A 20570-nucleotide genomic window follows, 5' to 3' on the forward strand; every position below is an offset into this window, starting at 1 on the left:
TTTTTCACAATTTCCTGATCTTTTTATATATTTATGAGAGATTTATTGGATAATTGTGTATTTGCAGAGGGTCATATTTATTTATTTATTTGTGAACAGTTTGGGACTCCATAGTATCCCAGTATGCTTTTACTGCTTTCTCATGTGTTTAGAATCCCTACTTTTTGTTACGATAATTTACGCAAAACGCAGTTGATTATATTACAGTAAAGAAAAGTAATATTAAAAAAATTGAGCTTTTGTTTGTTTTCAAACACATGATGATACAGAGCCTGTGACATTACGTTGGTAAAAAATAATAATAATAATTCTTTCCCCAAAAAAAAATATTTTTGAAATACACTTATCGTGTTGTATTTGAATGCATCCTGGTTACAGTGACACGCGGATTGGTCAAGCTGCATTATGGGATATGTGTGATGCATGTTGGTAAAAGTGACTACCAACGAGTATGTTAATTAAAGACTAGTTAGGTCAGTACGCCCCGAATATTATTATTCCTGTTCGACCGTAAAGTGAAACGCCCTATACCACAGCGGTTGTCCGTCTGTCGGCCAGCCAGCTGCCCGGATCTAGATGCAACAGTCCACGACACACTTGCAGCCACTAGGGGTGTGTATCGGCAATAGTCTGGCAATACAATAGGTATCCAGATATGCGTCGCACGATACAATCCGTATCCCGATATTGTACCGGAACACATTTTCTTTCTTTTTTTTAAAAAGTACGACTTAGAAAAAACTAGTCCTGAATTTCAATATGTCTTCCGTTGTAATAGAATTGTCACTTTTAGTTATTTAATGATCACAGTGTGAAGCTCTGCAACTGTATTTCATATATATGTTGCTTTTACCCAGGCAAATTCATAGTACTTTTATTTTGGTAAATTAAAATATAGAAAGGGAACAGTCAACATTGTCTGATTTCCACAACAAAATATATTTCAATATAAGAAAAAAAATGGAATGAATGTGCCTTATCCAATAAGGCTCACTGTCCGCATTAAGTCGAGAGAAAAATAATAACAAGAATAAAGTTAGGGTGTCATGGTACCTCCGAGAGACCTCTCATGCCCCCCCCCCTTCTCCACTTCCTCCTTGATTGCACCCAGCTGTCGGCATTCACTGCATCGACTGCATTTACCTGTATTTAAGACGACTTCGGACCAGTACTCATCGCCAGTTCGTTTGCCCTCTATGGTGCTTACTTGGTCTTCCCTAAGCTCTCGTTTTGATTATTCATGCTCTTGTTTATTCCCTGCTCTTGCCTGATCCAAGTTCTCGATCTGCCTACAGAATTCTCGCATCCATCCACGCCGACCTGGGTCCAGCCACAAGTCCATCAACCTCAAGTCCGTATTCCAGCTCCTCGAAATTCCAGCGCTCTAACTCCATTCTCCCATCAAGCCCATTCCTCACAAATCAAGCTTCTCTTACCTCCTAGACGCCGCTCCAACTCGGCTCTGAAAATCCTCCTCTGCATCTGTCCTCTATTGCTCCGGTGACTTCTTTGTCACTATGTTCCAAGCTATCAAAGTCTTGTCAAAGATTAAATCCATTCTCGCCACTTCCAGTTTCTGTCGTTTTGGGTTTCAGCGTTTGGGTCTGCTCACGTTACCACTGAACATGACAGAACGAACTGGCCAAACTCCAGACCCAGCTGACCCGGAAGGGCTTTGCTTCGCCGTTTCCCAACAAGGAGTTCTTTTGGGCCACTTTTGGGCCATCCAGACGCTGTTTCTCGGAAGGCTACAGCACAACAGGATTTGTTCCTTGTTTGATGGACATTATCTCCCAGGCCTTGTTGGACCTTACTAGTCATGTGACTGCCACTCCCATAAGTACCTCACCTCATCCGCACCAAGGCAACATGGTGGCCGCTACATCCGCCGCGTCATCAGAGAACTTCCGGTTACAACCTGAACCCTTCCACGGTGAGGTGGAGCATTGTGCAGGATGTTTGTTACAATGTCAACTCATTTTCCAACAAGCACCAAATTATTATCAGTCAGATCACAGCAAGATCACGCTCATTGTAAACTCTCTACGCAACAAAGATAAGCAATGGGCTCAAGCTTATTTAACCACCAATCTTATTTGTCATTTGAATTTTCACAAATTACTAGAAGAATTCAAATTGCTTTTTTGATCAACCACGTCGTGAGGATGAAGCCACATCCAAATTACTGAGTTTAAAACAACGTAACCGCTCAGTAAGCGACCACATCATTGATTTCAGCATCCTGGCTATTGAAGCAGGGTGGCCGGACAAAGCACTAAAGGGAATTTTTTACCAATCATTGAATGAAGCTATTAAGGATCACCTCTGTTCCCAACCTGAAGCTCTAACCTTTGAAGACCTAGTCTCTGCAGCACTCCACTCGGACGCCCGTCTAAGTGAACGACATACGGAGAAAACATATGTCTCACGTAAGCCACCTACTAATTACAGAGACCTGCCAATTCCATCTAATGCTCTTCCTTCCACCTCAGTGCAAGACACCTCCAGGAAGACTCCTGAGGAACCTATGCAGATTGGGCGCTCCAAGCTAACCCCGGAGGAAGATGTCAGAGAAGGAGGGAGGGAAGATTGTGGGAACAAGACCACTTCGTCTCTCAATATCCACTACGTTTAAACTGCAGAACCCCTCGCTAGAAGACAGGCCGCAGGGACAGGGTCAGGATCTCGTCAGCCAACTATCCATTCCTATTGAGCCATTGGAAACCGCGGTCAAAACTGCTGGGCTGGGCGGTCAACTTCTCTCCCAGATAACTCATCGTACTAAGCCCATCCATCTCCTTATTTCTGGTAATCATCATGAGCACCTCCAATTGTTCATCACCAATGCTCCCCAGAATCCCATTGTTTTAGGTTTCCCTTGGCTTAGATTACATAACCCGCAATTAGACTGGACACATTGTTAATTGTTTTGGACACAATGTTAACTAATTGTTAACTGGAGGTTCTTTTGTATGGCCAACTGTCTCCAATCGGCTGTTCCATCCATTAACCCGTCATCCCGTCCTCCTGAAGAACTTGATTTATCTAAGGTCCCTACTTGCTATCATGATCTCCGCGTTTAGTAAAATCAAAGCCAACTCATTACCACTCCATAGACCCTACGATTGTGCTATTGACTTCCTTCGTCCCTCTGTGTACTATCGAGAGCTCAATCAGATCACCATTAAGGATAAATACTCCTTGCCGTTGTTAAATGTCGTTTTTGACTCTGTCCAGGGGGCACGCATTTTTTCCAAGCTCAACCTTAGAAATGCGTATCACCTCATCCACATCAAGGATGGTGATGAATGGAAAGAAATTGTCTAGAAACAGAATTATGACATCGGTAACCGCAAACTGCTAGCCATAAATCTAGCCCTGGAAGAATGGCGGTATCGGTTGGAGGGAGCTACTCACCCCTTAATAGTTTGGACCGATCATAAGAACTTGGCATATTTACGTTCCGCCAAGAGACTTAACTCCTGCCAAGCATGTTGGTGCCTGTTCTTTGATTGGTTCGACTTGACAATTACTTATCGACCTGGCAGTCGTAACATCAAGCCTGACGCCCTGTCCCAAAAATGTTGCACCGACGAGAGTGACTCCAGCTCTCCCATCATACCCGCCACCTGTCTTATTGGTACCCTCACCTGGGAAATTGAGACCCGCGTATTACAAGCCCAGGATGAGGAACCTAATCATGCACCAAAGATGGACAAAGATGTGCATGAATACGTTTGAGCCTGCTATACATGCGCCTGTTCTAAGTCGTGCACCTCGCCACCGTCTGGTCTACTTCACCCTTTGTCCACCCCTAGTAGACCCTGGGCGCATATCGCCTTGGACTTTTTTACTGGCCTACCACCCTCTCATAACAATACAGTTATACTCACTGTAGTACATCGGTTCTCCAATTCAGTTCATTTTATTTCCCCTGCCTGAACTCCCCACCACATCTGAAACTGCCAACATCCTTGTCAACCAAGTCTTCAAGTACCATGGAATTCCCACAGACATTGTATCCGACAGGGGACCTCAATTCATTTCGCAGGTCTGGAAGGCTTTCTGTTCTGCGTTGGGGGCTACCACTAGTCTGTCCTCAGGTTACCACATGCAGTTATGGACAGGCGGAAAGGGCCAACCAAGAACTGGAAGCTGCTCTTTAATGTGTCGCTGCCCAGAACGCTTCTGATTGGTCTACCTACTTGGTCTGGATTGAATATGCTCACAACTCTCTTCCATCTTCCGCCACAGGAATCTCACCATTCGAAGCAAGCCTTGGGTACCTACCACCCTTGTTACCGTTTCAGGAAGTTTACGTGGCAGTTCACCGATGCAGGCGCATCTGGAGGCAGACCAGCGACGCACTCCTCTGTACTAAGGACATGAACTGTAGAGTCGCCAATCATCACAGGGTGGTAGGACCCACGTAGCAACCTGTTGAAAAGGTATGGCTCTCCTCCAGGAACATTCCAATTCGGACACATCGCAAACTTGCACCCCGGTTCATTGGCCCCTATGAAATTGAAAAGATCATCAATCCCACCTGCGTTCGCCTTCGTCTCCCTGCGGCACTCAAGATTCCCCCTTCGTTCCACGTCTCCCAGATTAAGCCAGTCAGTGACAGTCCCCTTTGCCCGCCTTCCGATGTCACCTCCCGCCCGTATCATTGATGGTGGCCCCGCTTTCACGGTTAGTCGCATTCTGGACATTCGACGGTGAGGTCGGGGTTTCCACTTTTTGGTGGACTGGAGGGGTATGGCCCCGAAGAGCATTCGTGTGTCTCTCGCTCGCTCATTGTCGACCCCTCCTTCATCGATGACTTTTACTGGGCCCACCCTGACCGTCATCCTGGACCACCTGGGGGTGGTCGTTGAGGGCGGGGTACTGTCATGGTACCCCCGGAAGACCTCTCCTGCCCCCCCTTCTCCACTTCCTCCTTGATTGGACCCAGCTGTCGGCATTCACCTCATCCCCTGCACCTGTATTTAAGACGACTCTGTACCAGTACTCATCGCCAGTTCGTTTGCCCTCTATGGTGCTTACTTGGTCTTCCCTAAGCTCTCGTTTTGATTACTCATGATCTTGTTTATTCCCTGCTCTTGCCTGATCCAAGTTCTCGATCTGCCTACAGAATTCTCGCATCCATCCACGCCGACCTGGGTCCAGCCACAAGTCCATCAACCTCAAGTCCGTATTCCAGCTCCTCGAAATTCCAGCGCTCTAACTCCATTGTGCCATCAAGCCCGTTCCTCGCAAATCAAGCTCCACTTACCTCCTAGACGACGCTCCAGCTCGGCTCCGAAAACCCTGCTCTGTATCTGTCCTCTACTGCTCTGGTGACTTCTTCGCCACTAGGCTCCAAGCTATCAATGTCTTGTCAAAGATTAAATCCATTCTCGCCACTTCCAGTGTCTGTCGTTTTGGGTTTCAGCATTTGGGTCTGCTCATGTTACCACCAAGCATGACATGGGGGACCTTTTCTAAAAAATAGGGCGAGGCGTAAGCTCTGCTGCCCAGTGTAATGAGTTCCACCACTGGGGTCCGCCATAGCGAGATTGCTGACTGCCAAATTTCCGATTTTTGAACTTGTGATGTCTCTGACTTTCGCGTCTGACTTCCAAACCACAGTGTGGCACTCAAAACACGCTGCTGCCTGACGCTCAAATTGCGTCTAGCATGAAGAGTTAAATATTTTTTACCAAATCACGTTTTACTAACATCTCTGGTATAAGGTCAATGCTGAGGGTAGTCATTGAAGGTAAACAACAGTAGGAATTTGGTTATTAGCCAAGAAATAACACAAATCACCTATAGCAAAGGGGTTTATGTCTGTGTGTCAAATGGTGTTGCTATTCCCATGCATGTGTTTCTGACCTGGTTGTCTAGGAGTAAAACACACATTTGACAGCTTTAATTATATGTTGGAAATCTTAGTGTTACTTTTACATAAAGTTAAATGCTTTCTCTTTTTGTGTTACTACAATAACTTGTTAGGCAATGCACACAGAATCGTATAGACATTATTTCCTTCACCAATGCTGTTCCTATTAGTACATTTGTAGTAGGGGGAGGCAGTGGCTCAGGTGGTTGAGCAGGCTCGTCAATGATCAAAGGATCGGTGGTTTGATCCTCGCTATTCCCAGTCAACCGTCATTGTTTTTTTTAACAAGACACTTCACCCTCCTGCCTCCAGCGTTGCTCCACTGGTGTGTAAATGTGTATGAATGTCCCAGTGATGGTCAGAGGGGCCACATGTGCGTAACGGCAGCCACCCTCCTGTCAGTCTGCCCCAGGGCAGCTGTGGCTTCATCAGCAGTTTACCATCACCAAGTATGAATGAGTGTGAATAATGGAGATACATTGTAAGCGCTTTAAGCATCTGAACAAGTGCTGATAAATCCAATTTATTATTATTATTATTACATTTTTGATCTGGTGTTGTTCTTTTTCGTGTATTCATCTTGCTGTGTTAAAAAAAGCTACTAAGTCAAACTACAACAAATTTTATGCTAGAAATCGGTTAAATCCATTAAAAATGTTATGTATCTGCCTTGACGTGCAACAGTTTCACTCATTTCTTTTGAAGCTTCTGTCCTTCAGTCCAAAAATTCCGTTTCTTAACAGGATGAGGAAACATCTGTTTCTGTGGTGTTCCTGTTTGTTACATTATTTATGTTATACAGAGTTGAGATCTATAAGTTAATATGTGAAAAACTGTGCATACATTTTATGAAAAGACTTTGAAAGTTTATTTGTTGTATCATATTTTTGTCACATTTGTATGAGGGTAAGAAAAAAGTGACATTTTTCCTCACAATATACAGTGATCCCTCGCTATAACACGGTTTACTTTTCACGGTTTTGCTACTTCACGGATTTGCATTGTGAATTGTGTTCTGCATTCTGATTGGCTAAAAAGTCACTCCGCTTTATCTCTACCTGTGCGTCAATAACGTTGCAGTTTAACATGTACACGTACGTAAAACAGCGTGCCAAATTTACAACACGTAAGTGCAAACTCTCTTGCAATTTCGAGTTTCTCTAAAACCCATAGAAATAGAGCGACTTCAACTGTCAATCACTATGTTCTTCTCCCCAACAAACACACCTGCACCGTGGGCTTCAAAAGGAGAAAACACTGCAGAGCAGAGTCAGATTGCAGCGGCTCAGTCGCTAAGTCTGGAGAACAGTGAAATACACCTGAGTCACTATTTGTCCCACTTTACTTTGTATGTTTCTCAATCATTTTAAATTTTCTCCCGTTTAATCCAATTACTCGGATCGCAGTGGGCGGGGCTAATCTCCGCGATTTGAAGTCTTCTGTTCACATTGATGATTAAAATTATTATTTGACAGTACAGAACAGAAGTTATTTGTTGAAAAAAAAACGTTTCTAAAGTTATTTTATTTGTGAAGCAAATCCTTGAGCCTGTAAAATGGTTTCTTTTCCATGTAAAATAGAGTATTAAATTGTATAATAATAGTAAAAAAAATAAAGGTTTCTACTTCACGGATTTTGCCTATCAAGGGGTCTTTTTGGAACATAACCCCCGCAAAAAACAAGGGTTTACTGTAATACCAAATACATGTTTTTGGAACAATAGAGAAAAAAATAACAAAGTTAAGTTATTCAACTGTTTGTCCAGAGGATATTAACATGACCAGACTCTTTTTTTTAATACATTGTATAATGTTTTGGTCAATTGAAAATCTTTCCTAAAGCCCGTGATGAGTTTGGGCTCCTGTTTTTTTTTTTTTTTAATACATGGACTTGATGTTGGATTTAATCTTAGATTGGATTTAATCTTAGACCCAACACAGTCATACATGGTCATACAAAAACATATCTGTAATTTATTTTTTTGTTAATTTATTTTCTTTTCAAAATATTTTTCTTTAAAACTGTTTCTTGACACATATTATTCTGTATTTTTAATTTCCAATTATTTTTTACCTCTTCCAAAGGGACTTAAAGTAAATTGTCAGTAAATTGGAATAAACTGAAATATTATTTAAATCTGATAGACATAAAAAAAATAAAAGTCAGTAAAATTATTTTAAAAAAGTTTTACGTCAACAGTTGAATAAAAAGTAAAACTGATATTATCTTGGATGTTGCTTCTGTTCGAAATTACAGCAGAATACTTATAAAAATGTACAATAGTGCTCTTCAACCTCTGAACCTGAGGTCCCTTTGTAATAAAAGCTGAACAGCACATCTAAAGTGAAGCTATTTTATTTAGCTACTACTGAAGGAAATAGTTGGCGTTGCATTTATATTTTATTTGAGCATTTCCATAAAAACTAAAAAAAATTCTTAAACCTGTGACTTTAAGTAATCATTTAAATATGTGATCTGTCCAAATGTCACTTTATTTTAATGTTCAGGTAATTCTCTAACTGTTTCTGTTTTTCAGAATAAGTGTTTGCGTTTTCAGCTCAGCTTAGGTTTTTGTATTACCATTTCACACTGTGGCTGCCATCCCATCCACAGTGACACATGCTCTAACAAAAACCTCATCCAGGTTTTCTGATAAGCAGAACAGGCAAACACTTACATTTTTAGTTTTTTTTCTTGTGTTTGTTCTTTATTTTCGCTATAAAATTGTACAATTTCTATTGTAAAACTGTGGTAAAAAAAAAAATCATCTTTAGTTTATTTAAAAATACAAAAAGATACAGCTGATTTTCTTAATACTTCCAAAATTGTTATTTATTTTAATTTCCTATTTATATTATTACACAGGTTTGTTCATCTTTATGATAAACATTTTTTGAATCATATTAGTGTCATAATGTGTAGTTTTATACATAGAATGTCGTTTTTCAGAAAATGTAGGTTTTTGTCATTGCATGGATCACTGTGGTTCCCATAGTTTCCACTGTGACTCAGCCTCTTACAAAAACCTCACGCTGTTGATCGCTACATGACTCTTTTTTATTAGAATCATAACACATCTTGGATACCTTTACTTTTACATTTTGATCTTTGAACATTCATCAAATATTTTTCCCCAAAGTGACTCACAAATATGGCACAAAAAACACATAATTTTTATCTTTAGCGCTTTTAAGAAAATATTTAGATAAATGTGTTTATTTTTTTGTGTGTAACAAATCCCTCAGTATTTTTCTGCTAAAAAGTTATGGTATAATTTAAATACAATGAGAAATAAATGTGGTATAAACTAAAACTAAACTAAGACTTGATTCTTGCAAATGTTTTTTATTGTAGTGAAAGAAAAAACTGAGAAAAGTAAAACAGTAAAGTGAGAAGAAAAAAAAGGAAAACAAAAAAGGTTAAATAGTGAATTTCTGTGGAGTTCCAGAAATATGAAAACTTTTTATTTTTATATTTGTTTGAAATTTAAAAAGGCTTTAGACTTCAGTTGAAAACAGAAGAGGTTTTTGTATTGCCATTTATCACTGTGGCCCCCCAGGATACACTGTGAGAAACAGTCCTACAAAAACCTGCCCACAAAACCTGATGGGAATTTCGGACTTTTTGGGTTGATATGCCTTTAATGAATTAATATATTTTATACTTAGTTATTTAAGTGAGTGACTGCAAAAAAACACATTTGTACTTAAACAAGGAAATGTATTTTAAAGAAAATCAAGAAAAGAACAAACTTAAGCAATACAGATGCAAATATTAGACAGTTTTATTCTAAAATAAATGAGAAAACTCTACGTCTTAAAATGCTAATTATGTTTTGACACTAAATGTTTACTTTTTAATATTGACTTAATCAGTGATGAAAGTCTTCCGGGAATTCCCGGAAATCCGGGTTTTTGAGCAAACCGAACGTACTTTCCGGGAAATAAAGACCTGATCTCTACGGACAAATCGCTTTCCGGATCAAAAAAAGGTCTGAAATCAGCTAATTTTAGCTTTATTTTCTATATTTCTCCGCAGATCGCTTCCTCTATGGTCGTGGCCATCTCTCGTCTTCCCGGCCTAATTGACCAATGACGGGACGTTTTAGTTGCTTTCGGATGCGTCGACGGGTCTGATTGGCTCTGTCTGCACCACGTGGTCAGCGTGACTCGCTTCCCTAGAGACCAAAACTGGCGGACCCACGCTAAATTTTCACAAACACATCTGAAGAGTTTGCGATCAAATTTGTGTTAAAATAATGGCAGGCATCGTCATTATTGAGCGTGGTCACGACCTCAGTTGTGAGAAGACGATAAAAAACAAATTGAAGTGGTCTTGGCTGGAAAAAAAAAAAAAGATTTTTAAGGTAGTGTAGGTCAAATACTTTTTTGTGTAAAATAATCTCAAAACCACATTTTGAAATAATTTCAATTTTAGTTTTGAGTTTCAGTTTTTATTTTGAATACATTTCTCTAATTTATTTGTATTTCCTAATTACCATGATTTAGTTCAGTATAGTTGACATTAATTATAAGTATTTGATGGTTTGGACCCACACTCCCTTAAAAAATAATGTTTACAATGTTTAGTTTAGTTTGTATGTTTGTTTTGATATTTCCCAGATTACTTAGTATTGGTGTTAAAGAATTGATGTATTATGTTATAGAATTATAGTTTAAAGCAGATCCCATATTTTGATGTAGTTATAGTTTGAGAAAACAGTGCAAGTGGATGTTGTACATCAGTCATTTCTAAAGCAGAAATAATGTATAAATAACTGAGGTATTTTCATAGAATATAATAGTTACTGGTGTTCTTTTTGCCATTTGGGGCTTTGATGTTACTATATTTTAGCAATTGTATGTTTTGCAGCTTTAAGGAAAAGCGTAGATTGTAGGATTGTGTTACTTTGAGCAATTTTCCAAATTCTTTTTTAGGACCAGCAAGTCCTTAATGGAGAGTCAAACTAGGGGTTTGAATGACAAATCATGATGCTCCAATTAGTCTTAGTTTCTTGATAAAGAAGTGAATAACTAGTTGCCAGAATGCACCAGAATGCATCTAAGACCACGTATTTTTCCAAAATTTCGCTCTGTGCCCGCCATATCGCTCAAAGAAAAGTTCAGGGATTTTTTCCTTGCCTGACTTTCATCACTGCTTAATATAACACTTGGTGTTGTATTCCTGACATCACTGCTGTTTATTTTATGTCTATCTGACAAATACATTTTTACCTGTAAAATGTTTTTTATTGAATGCAGGATTTTGTTTACATGTTTGTTTTTGTTTGTGCTTTTTTAAATAATAGATTTAAATGTTACACATGACTTATAAAGGCAGGAGGTTTTTGTCATGGCGTTTTTCACTGTGGCCGTTATACCACGCGGTGACACAACCCTGAACAAAAACTCCACCCTGCAAGGCACTGAAATGTCCTCTTTTCTAAACTGTAATGCATCTTTTGATTCTGCTGAATGTTTTTTATGTTTGCTGTAACTGCAGTTAGGGAATGTTAATGTTAGTATGTCAGGAAATGTGTAAAATAAAAGTGTTTTTTAGTTAATGTTTCTAATCTTTCTTACCAGTTAAAACTTTACCCTCTATATACATGACCCGGATTTCAATCATATAAAACATTTTCTTCACTGTTTTTCTGTCCAAGATTAAGCTAAATTAAATGGAGTCCAACATTTTATGGAATGTTGTGAATTAGCGACACACGCCATGAAGCTATTTAATAGTTTTTATGACCTTTAATAAATCTTAAATTATCATCAAGACAACAAAGTGCTTTAAGTTTTAACAGATTTAAATGTAATTTTGCGTCAGCGTGAACAATTATTCAAATATCAAAATTATTGACATGTTTGTTTGTTTGTTTTTTTGGTCAGACCATCTAATTTCACTGCAGTACATCAAAAAATAATAATAATAATAATGGAAAAAAACTTTAGATAAAGGTAATTTTTTTTTTTTTTTCTTTGGTTACTTCATTTAGGAGTCATAACAATTATTTGCCTCCATATAATCCTTTGTCCTCCTCACTAACACCAACCACCCTTTCATTGAACTAAGAAAGTCTATTAGTGGAGAAATGAAACGTGAACCATGGATGGATATGCCTCTCTTCTTCTAGTCTTTCCCATAACTTTTATTGTTTGACTCATCAGCTTCCTTTGATTCTCCGTTGTTCCTAAAATTAAATTAGAAATGGGTTTGTGATTGACATAACTGATTTGGCTTTGGTTTAATGTCAGACACAACCCCTCTGCATGGGACTGACACATAAAAAGCATTGGATTGTGCCCCCTTGTGGTGGAAAAGGATCAAGAATGGGAATAAATAAGATAAGATAAGATAAGATAAAGCTTTATTGTCATTGTACAGTCACACTTTGTACAACAGCACAACAAAAATGCAACGAATACAGTTGCTCTTGAAAAACATACCTGAAAAGGTATGAAAGTAATAAGAGAAGTGGCAGCAGAATTTCTGACTGGACTGTTAAACATGATTTTTGACTATCAGAGGATGTCTAATCAATAGAGGAGAAGTGTTCTGGTGCCCATTTTTAAACAGAAGGTAGACATGAAGAGTTGAGAAAACTACAGAGGAATAAAACTGATGAGTCACAGAATGAAGTTATGGGAAGGAGAAATGTAGCATTTTTTCAAAGAATTTTGGGATAAACCGTGCATTTTCCAATGCAAAAAACCATTTTGCATTTTCATTTATGACCCCCTATGGTCCGCGGTCATAGAAGGATTGGGCATTTTTTTTTGTTGGGTCTGACGATTTCAGATGACTTTTGGCCTGCAAAACTGGGACACTATCTAGCAATCCTGCATAGAGAAAGCGAATCTGGAGTATTTTAACGGGAACTTTAAGACGTGGATGACGAGCTTAAAGAAAGCTGCTCTGTGGTCCACACGAACCCTCAAACTACAAAAAAAGGCGTCTATGTTTGCATCTTCCACAGCAGACAGATCGTTTGTCTCTATTTGATCCTCTAATGTCAGCAAAGCCGTGAGGATGTTGCAGAAACATGTCATATTTTTTTTAACTAGCACACCACAGAGCGGGTATCTAAGACCACAAGTCGATTTCAGGGGATTAGCCAATGTGCGTTTAGATCCCACCCACTTTCACTTATTGACAGACAGACTTATTCTGCTGAAACAGCTTATCATGAAATAAAACAAGTCATTGTGAAAAACAGCAATGTGAAATAAAAACAAAGCTACTTTGGATAATATTGATTTTGAAATCCGAGCAATTCCCAGCAGTGCAGGTAGATTCAACAAGGAGCTACACCATAGTCTCTCGAGACGGGCATGCCGACGACGAGAGCTGCTCAAAGAGGCTCTGTGTGCTCTGCTGCCAACCAGTGGACGGAGGTTGAAGTGGAAAACAAGAGACAGACACTAAAGGATGCCCAGAAATAATTAAATAAATATCGTCCTGATAGCATTTTGAATCAATGCAAGTATCGGCAAATGAACTATTGTGATTGCCGAATCGATTTTTTTTAATATACCTAGTCGCCACACCTGCGCAAAAACCCAGCCGACTGCTCGTGTACAGGGACCTGGGAACGAGACTGTCCCGATCTGAGCATTGAAAGCCTGGCTGTTCTGCCTGCCAACTCCCGTTCCCACTTCCTGATGACTCAATGTATTGCAACAACAAGAGGTCATATCAGAAAGAGGAGTAGGAGAGCTTTTAAAGAACCATCTCCAGATTAATTTGGGTGTGTCATATGCAGCCTCCTATTTAGTGGGCGTGTTCTACTCATCACACTCATCACACATGGTTGAGCAAATACATTGACTCCTGACAAGCATCTCCATCCAGCTGCTCCTCAACTACAACAGATCTCTGGAATTTAGGGCCCCTTACAGATAAGAACACACACACTTTAAAGAAATTAAGCCGATCAGATAGGTAAATGAAAATAATAATATAATTACAGCAAGTCCAAAAAAATATTTAACAAATCTAGTTAGTAGAAAGTTGTTTCTTTATTTCAGACATACAAACTACTTCTGTGAAAGAGGTGACAGCATCCAGACCTAAACCTCTCTTTGCTCTCTTCTACTACGCTAGCTCTTATGGTAACCAGTTTGCAGATGTATTACCTCCTCCTTTAGAAAGACCAGTGAGGCTATTTAAAGGAGTAGATTCTTGTTGAATCTTTCTCTGGATTGTCTTAAGATGCCAAGAAATGTATCCTGTATTGCTTGCAGCATCATAGAAGTGTTCCTGAAATGGAAATACATTAACACTTTATGCGTTGTCTGAATATCAGAAATTAAAATGTCCACCTAGAACCCAACAACACAAAACATAAATACTATCTCGACAAACAATAATGATTATACATACGTAGCCTTTCTCAGAGTATGGGTCTTTAAGGGATGGAAACAGTGTCATGATCCCAAAAACATATTCTTCTCTAACCGCTTTGTTGGGGAGATGTCTGGGAAGAGATTCAATCAGGATTACTAATATAATAGCTAAACAATTTCAATTATTATTTTTTTGTAGTGTACATAAACTGGGAACCCGTGCTTATCAATCATGTGGGCCACTATTATGTTGACCAGTTATCTTCTGGTATTCTGGTAGAATATTTAAGAGTCTGTGATGTGTGATATTCTTCATGGACTTCCTCACCACCTGAACTGATTCCAAGTACAGCTTCGATCAACTTAGGGAAGACAAATGTTCTAATTAGGCGAGAAATAACAAATGTTAACAATAATTGAGCTTTGTTGCAACCTTTTTTGCAGAAACTGCATTGATTGTTCCTTCAAGTCTTGATTTTTTCCTCGGGATCTCATCTACAGGTGTAGTTGATGCAATTGCACTTGAACTAAAGCTCGAGTCAGACCATTTAGATGGAGAGGACAAGGAGATATCAGTAAACTCTAGGACAAAAAAATGAATTCCAGAAATAAAAAATATAGATACTATTGTTCACAAGCAGCACACTTAGTTGCATTGCTGTTGTATTCTAAAAGTCATTCCACATTATACTACAAATGTGTTGTTCTTTAGACTGATAAATGTGAGGGGAAAAAATACAGTTTCCACCATTTGACACTGAATTGCTTCCTGACTGACCCTTTTACATTTCTCACCAGCACTTGGGGAAACTGTTAAAACTATGCTGCCTTGGCTGACAAGGTCATGGAAAATGTCTCTGTCAACTTTTGTCCCTGTTGCATCTTTTTATTCTACTTTTGCGTCAGGTGGCAGGCAAAACCTCTCCATGACTGGAAAAGATGACATATCGTAGAGCACCTTTTTAAGCCAGCATTATTCTCACTTCACAAATGATTAAACTCATTTGGATTAAACCACTTACGCAAAATAAATTCAATCAATCGAAAGTTTAAAAACCTTTTTTTTCATGAAATTGCATTGAAACCAAACTGTCCTTCAACATCCTCCACCTTTACATATTTCTGCTGTTGACTGCAGTCAACGTGAAGCAGTAATTTACTGAGCCATACAAAAAATAGGAAACATAATGACAGTACCGATAATAAGCATTTAATAGGATACAACTTAAACAATTCAAGGTAAAATTAAAAAGTCATTTGAACACAATAAACCGATATCAACCATACACTATACACTACAGAGTATTGAAACATTTAAAACGCATGTTGTGGATTCCAGAATATAGTGTGTGAGCCAGGTAATATGCACATTCAACTATGTAAACACCTGGTCTGGTATATGTTAGGACGAGCCTTCCATAAAAGAACAAGAAATAAACAGAGAAAAATAAAAGCGGGTGGCCATGTTGGCACTGCTAACATGGCAATCAAGACTTACCTCCGTCACTCAAGGTTTACCAGCCGAGACAATCTGAAGCTGAAGAGCAACACCAATAGACCTACCGGAGTTAGATTCTAATATTTAGTTATCTTTATAATGTGTTGTAGGGATTGATTAAAGCAAGTGTCATGGTGCCTCTGTCAGCTATCTTCCCCCTCCCCTCTCTGCTTGGCCACTGATTCGTCCCAGCTGCGTTCACTCATCTCATCAACCTGCCAGACCTTCTTAAGGAGCGCCAGGACCAGAATTCAACGCTAGTTCGTTGCCCCTGATGGTGCTTGTCTGGTCTCTTTCAAGTTTTCCTGTTACGTATCTTTACCCTCGTCTAAACTCTAGTCTTTCTATGTCCAGGACCTACATATCCCACGAGTGGACGCCAGCTTCAGCTTCAGCCCAAGCGGAGTTATCCCCGGAGTTACCTACCTCCTCTCAACGCTCCATACATCAGGCCACAGCTCTAGCCTCAGCCGAACCTCCAGCCACGCCACGGGCCACAGTCGAACCTCCAGCCACGTCAAGATCCACCCTCTCATCTGGAGTTGCCGTTCCTGCCATTCCCCGCCACAACAGGACAAATTCATCCGCTGGAAAAATTAAATCTATTATTTACCTTCACTCACCTCCTGTCTTCCTTCTGGGTTTCAGCGTCTGGGTCTGTCTAGCTTTGACAAGTCATGACAGCAAGGCTGCTTTATAAAATTCAATTAAGTAACTTTCCAAAAATAAAGTGACAGCCCGTCTTTCAGTCCTAAACGATGCATAAATATAAACTTATTGATAAATGCTAGCTTAAATCATTGTCCATAGATCTAAATAAAACATAAAATATAAATGTATACATTTTGCTTGTAAAATACATTTTTAAAACACCTAGGAGTAAAATAAAAGTGTTCACCAGTTTAGTTTCACGGGTCATCTAGATCAGTGTTATTCAACCTTTTTTGAGCCACGGCACACTTTGACCTTGACAAAAATCCCGCGGCACACCAGCATCCCAAAAAAAAAAAAAAAAAGCAGAAACTCATAGTCTGTTTTGATCTACAGCCCCCCCCCCCCCCCCCCCCGGCAATCTGACGTGCATTTTTGTGATAATTGTGGCAGAAAAAGCAGGAAGTTGCAGATGTTTTTTCGAAAAGATGTAATAAAAGCTAAGTTACATACAAACTGTATGTTCGTTGTGGTTTCAATCCGTGTAACAAGGATGACTCATTGTACGCTGAGGAAGCCAATGCATCATTGGAGATGTAGTGTGAATACTGCGACAAAACGGCAGAAAGACTTGCGTCTCTGAGCTTCATGGTTTTGTTCACCTGTTGCACGGTCTGATCCCGGATTCTGTGGAAAGCTCCACCGCTAAAGACGAGCTTTAGCTGGTGTTTTTGTTGGAAATGAGTGAGTTATGAGCTAAATTGGAACAAGTAAGTGAAGACTTTTAACACTACTGATTGGTCAGACTGCTGACATGTGATTAATCCTTCAAGAATGACTGGTGGAGTCGTGGAGACAGTAAGAGCTGCGGGACTTTTCAGAAAAAAGTTAAAGCTGCAGGTAAAACGCGGAGCCGTCATTCTTATCAAAATGTCTTTAATAGAATCAATTAAACACAAAGAAAAAAGTATTTTATGATCTTTCATATTCTTAACTACTCAGTGTTTTATCAGGACCTGTTTGGATGAACAAAGAGCTGATTTCCTGGAGATGGTTAATGTTTTTAGATCAGTTAATGAGGGCAATTTTCCACGGCACACTTGACCATCTCCCACGGCACACTAGTGTGCCGCGGCACACTGGTTGAAAAACACTGATCTAGATCATGTGACTTCCAACTATTACAAGCAGAAAATGGAGTCTTTAGAATTAAAATTGTGTCCCACATGTAAAAATTTATTTTTGCTATGTAGTATGTTGTTGCAAAGTGACACTGACAACACTGAAAAATTCCTTCAGCATTACAGCAAAGATGTACGACGGAATTTTTTGTTCCTCACGGGAAAAAAAGTTGAAATGTTTGATGAAGAACCCAAAATGCAGAGACGGGAGTCACACGGTTCAAAAGCAAAGGGGTTTATTTCTCATAAATAAAAAGCGCTGCTGAGCAGGGAAACAAAACAAAACAAACTGTGGGCTAACCAGGCAAAGGGGGCAGAAGACAGTATAGACCAGCACAGAGGAAGGCAGAGACAAGACTTATATTCAAACAGGACTGACCAGACACAGCTAAAAATGGTCAGGGACCAGGGAAGTAAAACTCAAAACCATGACATGAAGGAAAGCTTTAAAAAAACAGGAAGCAGAACTTATAATGACAGAAACAAAATGGAAGCAAAAACTAAGGCAAAAACCCAAACCATGACAGTAGCCCACCCTAAAGGAACCGCTCTGAGATTCCATAAAGTCAACCCAAGGAAGGGAGGAGGGGACCCAGAGGAGGACCTTCTATGGATAACGGAGTCCATGGAGGCTTAGCACACTGGCAGAGCAGATAAGAAGCGTTTGGAGGACGGTCGAATTGCCGCGAAGTCCAGCGAGGCAGGAGGGCGTCCAAGAGACTGTGCTGCCTTTTGAGGCAGGCCCGGAGGACAGCCGAGAGGCCGCGCTGTCTGGCGAGGCAGAAAGGGTGAATGATCCTTTATAAAAAGTATAAATCAATTAAGTAAAGGATCATTCACTTTGTATGTCCTGAAACTATAGGGTGCGCCTCCCTGGGGGGGACGCGGAGGCATTACATCCATTATTCATGCATTTCTCTATTCTTTAACAAATCTGATCACAGTTGCAATGAAAGGCAGGTGTAGGTATCCAGTCTGTACCAGTCGCATGTCCAAAATGCATCAATGTCCCTGCGGCATTAACGTTCTTTGAAGACGTTAAAACCCTTGTTAACAACAATAATTACTTCATCTTCATCTTCACATGGAAAATTCTCAGCACCTTGTACTTTCTTTGCACAGGTTTTACTAGGCGGAAGCCCAGGGGCCTTAATGGTGTTGAGGCGCAAACAGGAACTCTCTGCAGTGTTAATGAGCTTGGTTTGGCAAACTCTGATACATGACTCCAACTAAACACCATTTGAATCACAATGTGTTAAAATAACACCTTAAGAGTGGTAATAAACTTTGGTTTGTTTAAACCCGAAATTTCAACTCTCCAGTTTTTGCTGTAAAATGTTTCATGTAAATAAATTCACACAGAAAGTATATTGTGAAGTAAAATTGTATATAATATAATAAAAATAAAATACATTTCATAATGAATAATAAAACGAAATATAAAAGTTTGCTCTTGTTTAGAACTGATATCACTCCAAAAAAAAAGGAAAAGGATAAATCCAATTCAACTGATCTCCATGTGGTGTTTTTGTACAGAGTTTCTGTCTCTTGAGTCACTGTGTCTCTAGCGCAGTAATAAACAGCAGAATCCTCAGCTCTCAGACTGTTCATCTGCAGATACACCTGCTTTCTGCTGTTGTCTCTGGAGATGGTGAAGCGGTTTTTCACTGAGTCTGAGTAGTAGATGCTGCTGCTGCCAGAGCTGATATAAGCAAACCATTCCAGTCCTTTTCCTGCAGGCTGTCTGATCCAAGCTATATGCTGATCACTACTAAACCCTGAATATGTACAAGTCAGTTTGTGGGATTCTCCAGGTCTCTTAACCGCTGATTCAGATTCAGTCAGTGTTTGACCCCTGATACCTGCAGAACAACAAGCAGCACATTAATGCAGTTAGAAGAACTTTCTACCATTTTGTTTGTTCAGCACAATTTCTTACCAGGTAAGACACAAAAGAAAAAGAGAAAAACAAGCAAACAAGCAGGTTTGATCATTGTTGAAGTCATTTGTCTTTGTTCTGTCTGCAGCTTCTTTGTCAGATTGAATCACTGAACTTTGCTTCATATAAGAAGAAACTGAAAAAGTCCATTTTGCATAAACTCCTCCTTAAAATATTCGGATGAGCTCAAATTATTTCTTAGATTTCAGATCACAACTTTCTCAAAAATAAACTTCATGATAAAAAGTTATTCTAGGAATTTGTCTGGTATTGTTAACACCCACAACATGTTTTTATAAATCATATATAAACATTATTTTATTTATTTTTTTACACATGTGTCACTTTAAAAGATATTTCACTGAACTCAAAACATTCAATATTCCATATATTACACAAATTCCTTTGTTTTGTTTATTTAATCTGAACTGTAATTCGTTACCGACAAAAGTAATTCAATTACAGTGATTCATTGCTTTGTGATTCATTACCCACAACACTGTTTATTAGTTGGCTGCAGGAAGCCAAATTAATTATTTTATGAAATTTAAAGACATGTAAAAATAACTTTTTTTAAAAAACAATTGTTGCTTTTAATGGAAGAAAGACAACATTTGACACCAGTTCTTCCCTGAGGCCTTTTTTTCTGCAGTTTCTCATGTTCCTTCTTCCTGATTTTACCATCTCTTGGTAACATCGCCTGTCTATCCTGGAAGAGGATCCCTCCTTCTTGTCGACATCCCTGAGGTTATTTCTTTTTTTAAAATCTGTTTTTGTAGGAGTCATTTCTTACCAAGGAGGGTTTAAGGGCAGCGATGCCCAGTTTAGCTTTGTCTGTTTAGATTGGTTAAACTATCAGCTGTTGTATTTTATAACTGAAGCATGTTGAGACAACTGTGTTGTCATATTGGACTATAAAAAAATAATTTAATTGAATTGATTGGTTATTACCACATCATCCACAACGGCTTTCCTCTGTTCTTCATCCACCGCTACAATGTCTGCTGGTTCACCATTACCATGCAGTCTGTGACTGGAAGGATCTTTGCTCTCTCATTCTCCATCACTT

General features: G+C 39.3%; 1 long non-coding RNA gene and 1 gene segment (V, D, J or C); one reads left to right on the forward strand and one right to left on the reverse strand.

The window, feature by feature from the left end:
* The window catches only part of LOC105354605 (Ig mu chain C region membrane-bound form-like), a 139600-nt gene that overhangs the window by 16746 nt on the left and 102284 nt on the right, over window positions 1-20570 (reverse strand).
* Window positions 15325-16347, forward strand: LOC110013907 (uncharacterized). The gene is made up of 2 exons (XR_002289070.2): window positions 15325-16007; window positions 16085-16347. It is a non-coding gene; the product is annotated as an uncharacterized LOC110013907 (long non-coding RNA).

The sequence above is a fragment of the Oryzias latipes genome, chromosome 8 (genome assembly GCF_053564925.1).
Source record: "Oryzias latipes strain Hd-rR chromosome 8, Olatipes_Hd-rR_3.1".
In the NCBI taxonomy this organism is placed as follows: Eukaryota; Metazoa; Chordata; class Actinopteri; order Beloniformes; family Adrianichthyidae; genus Oryzias; species Oryzias latipes.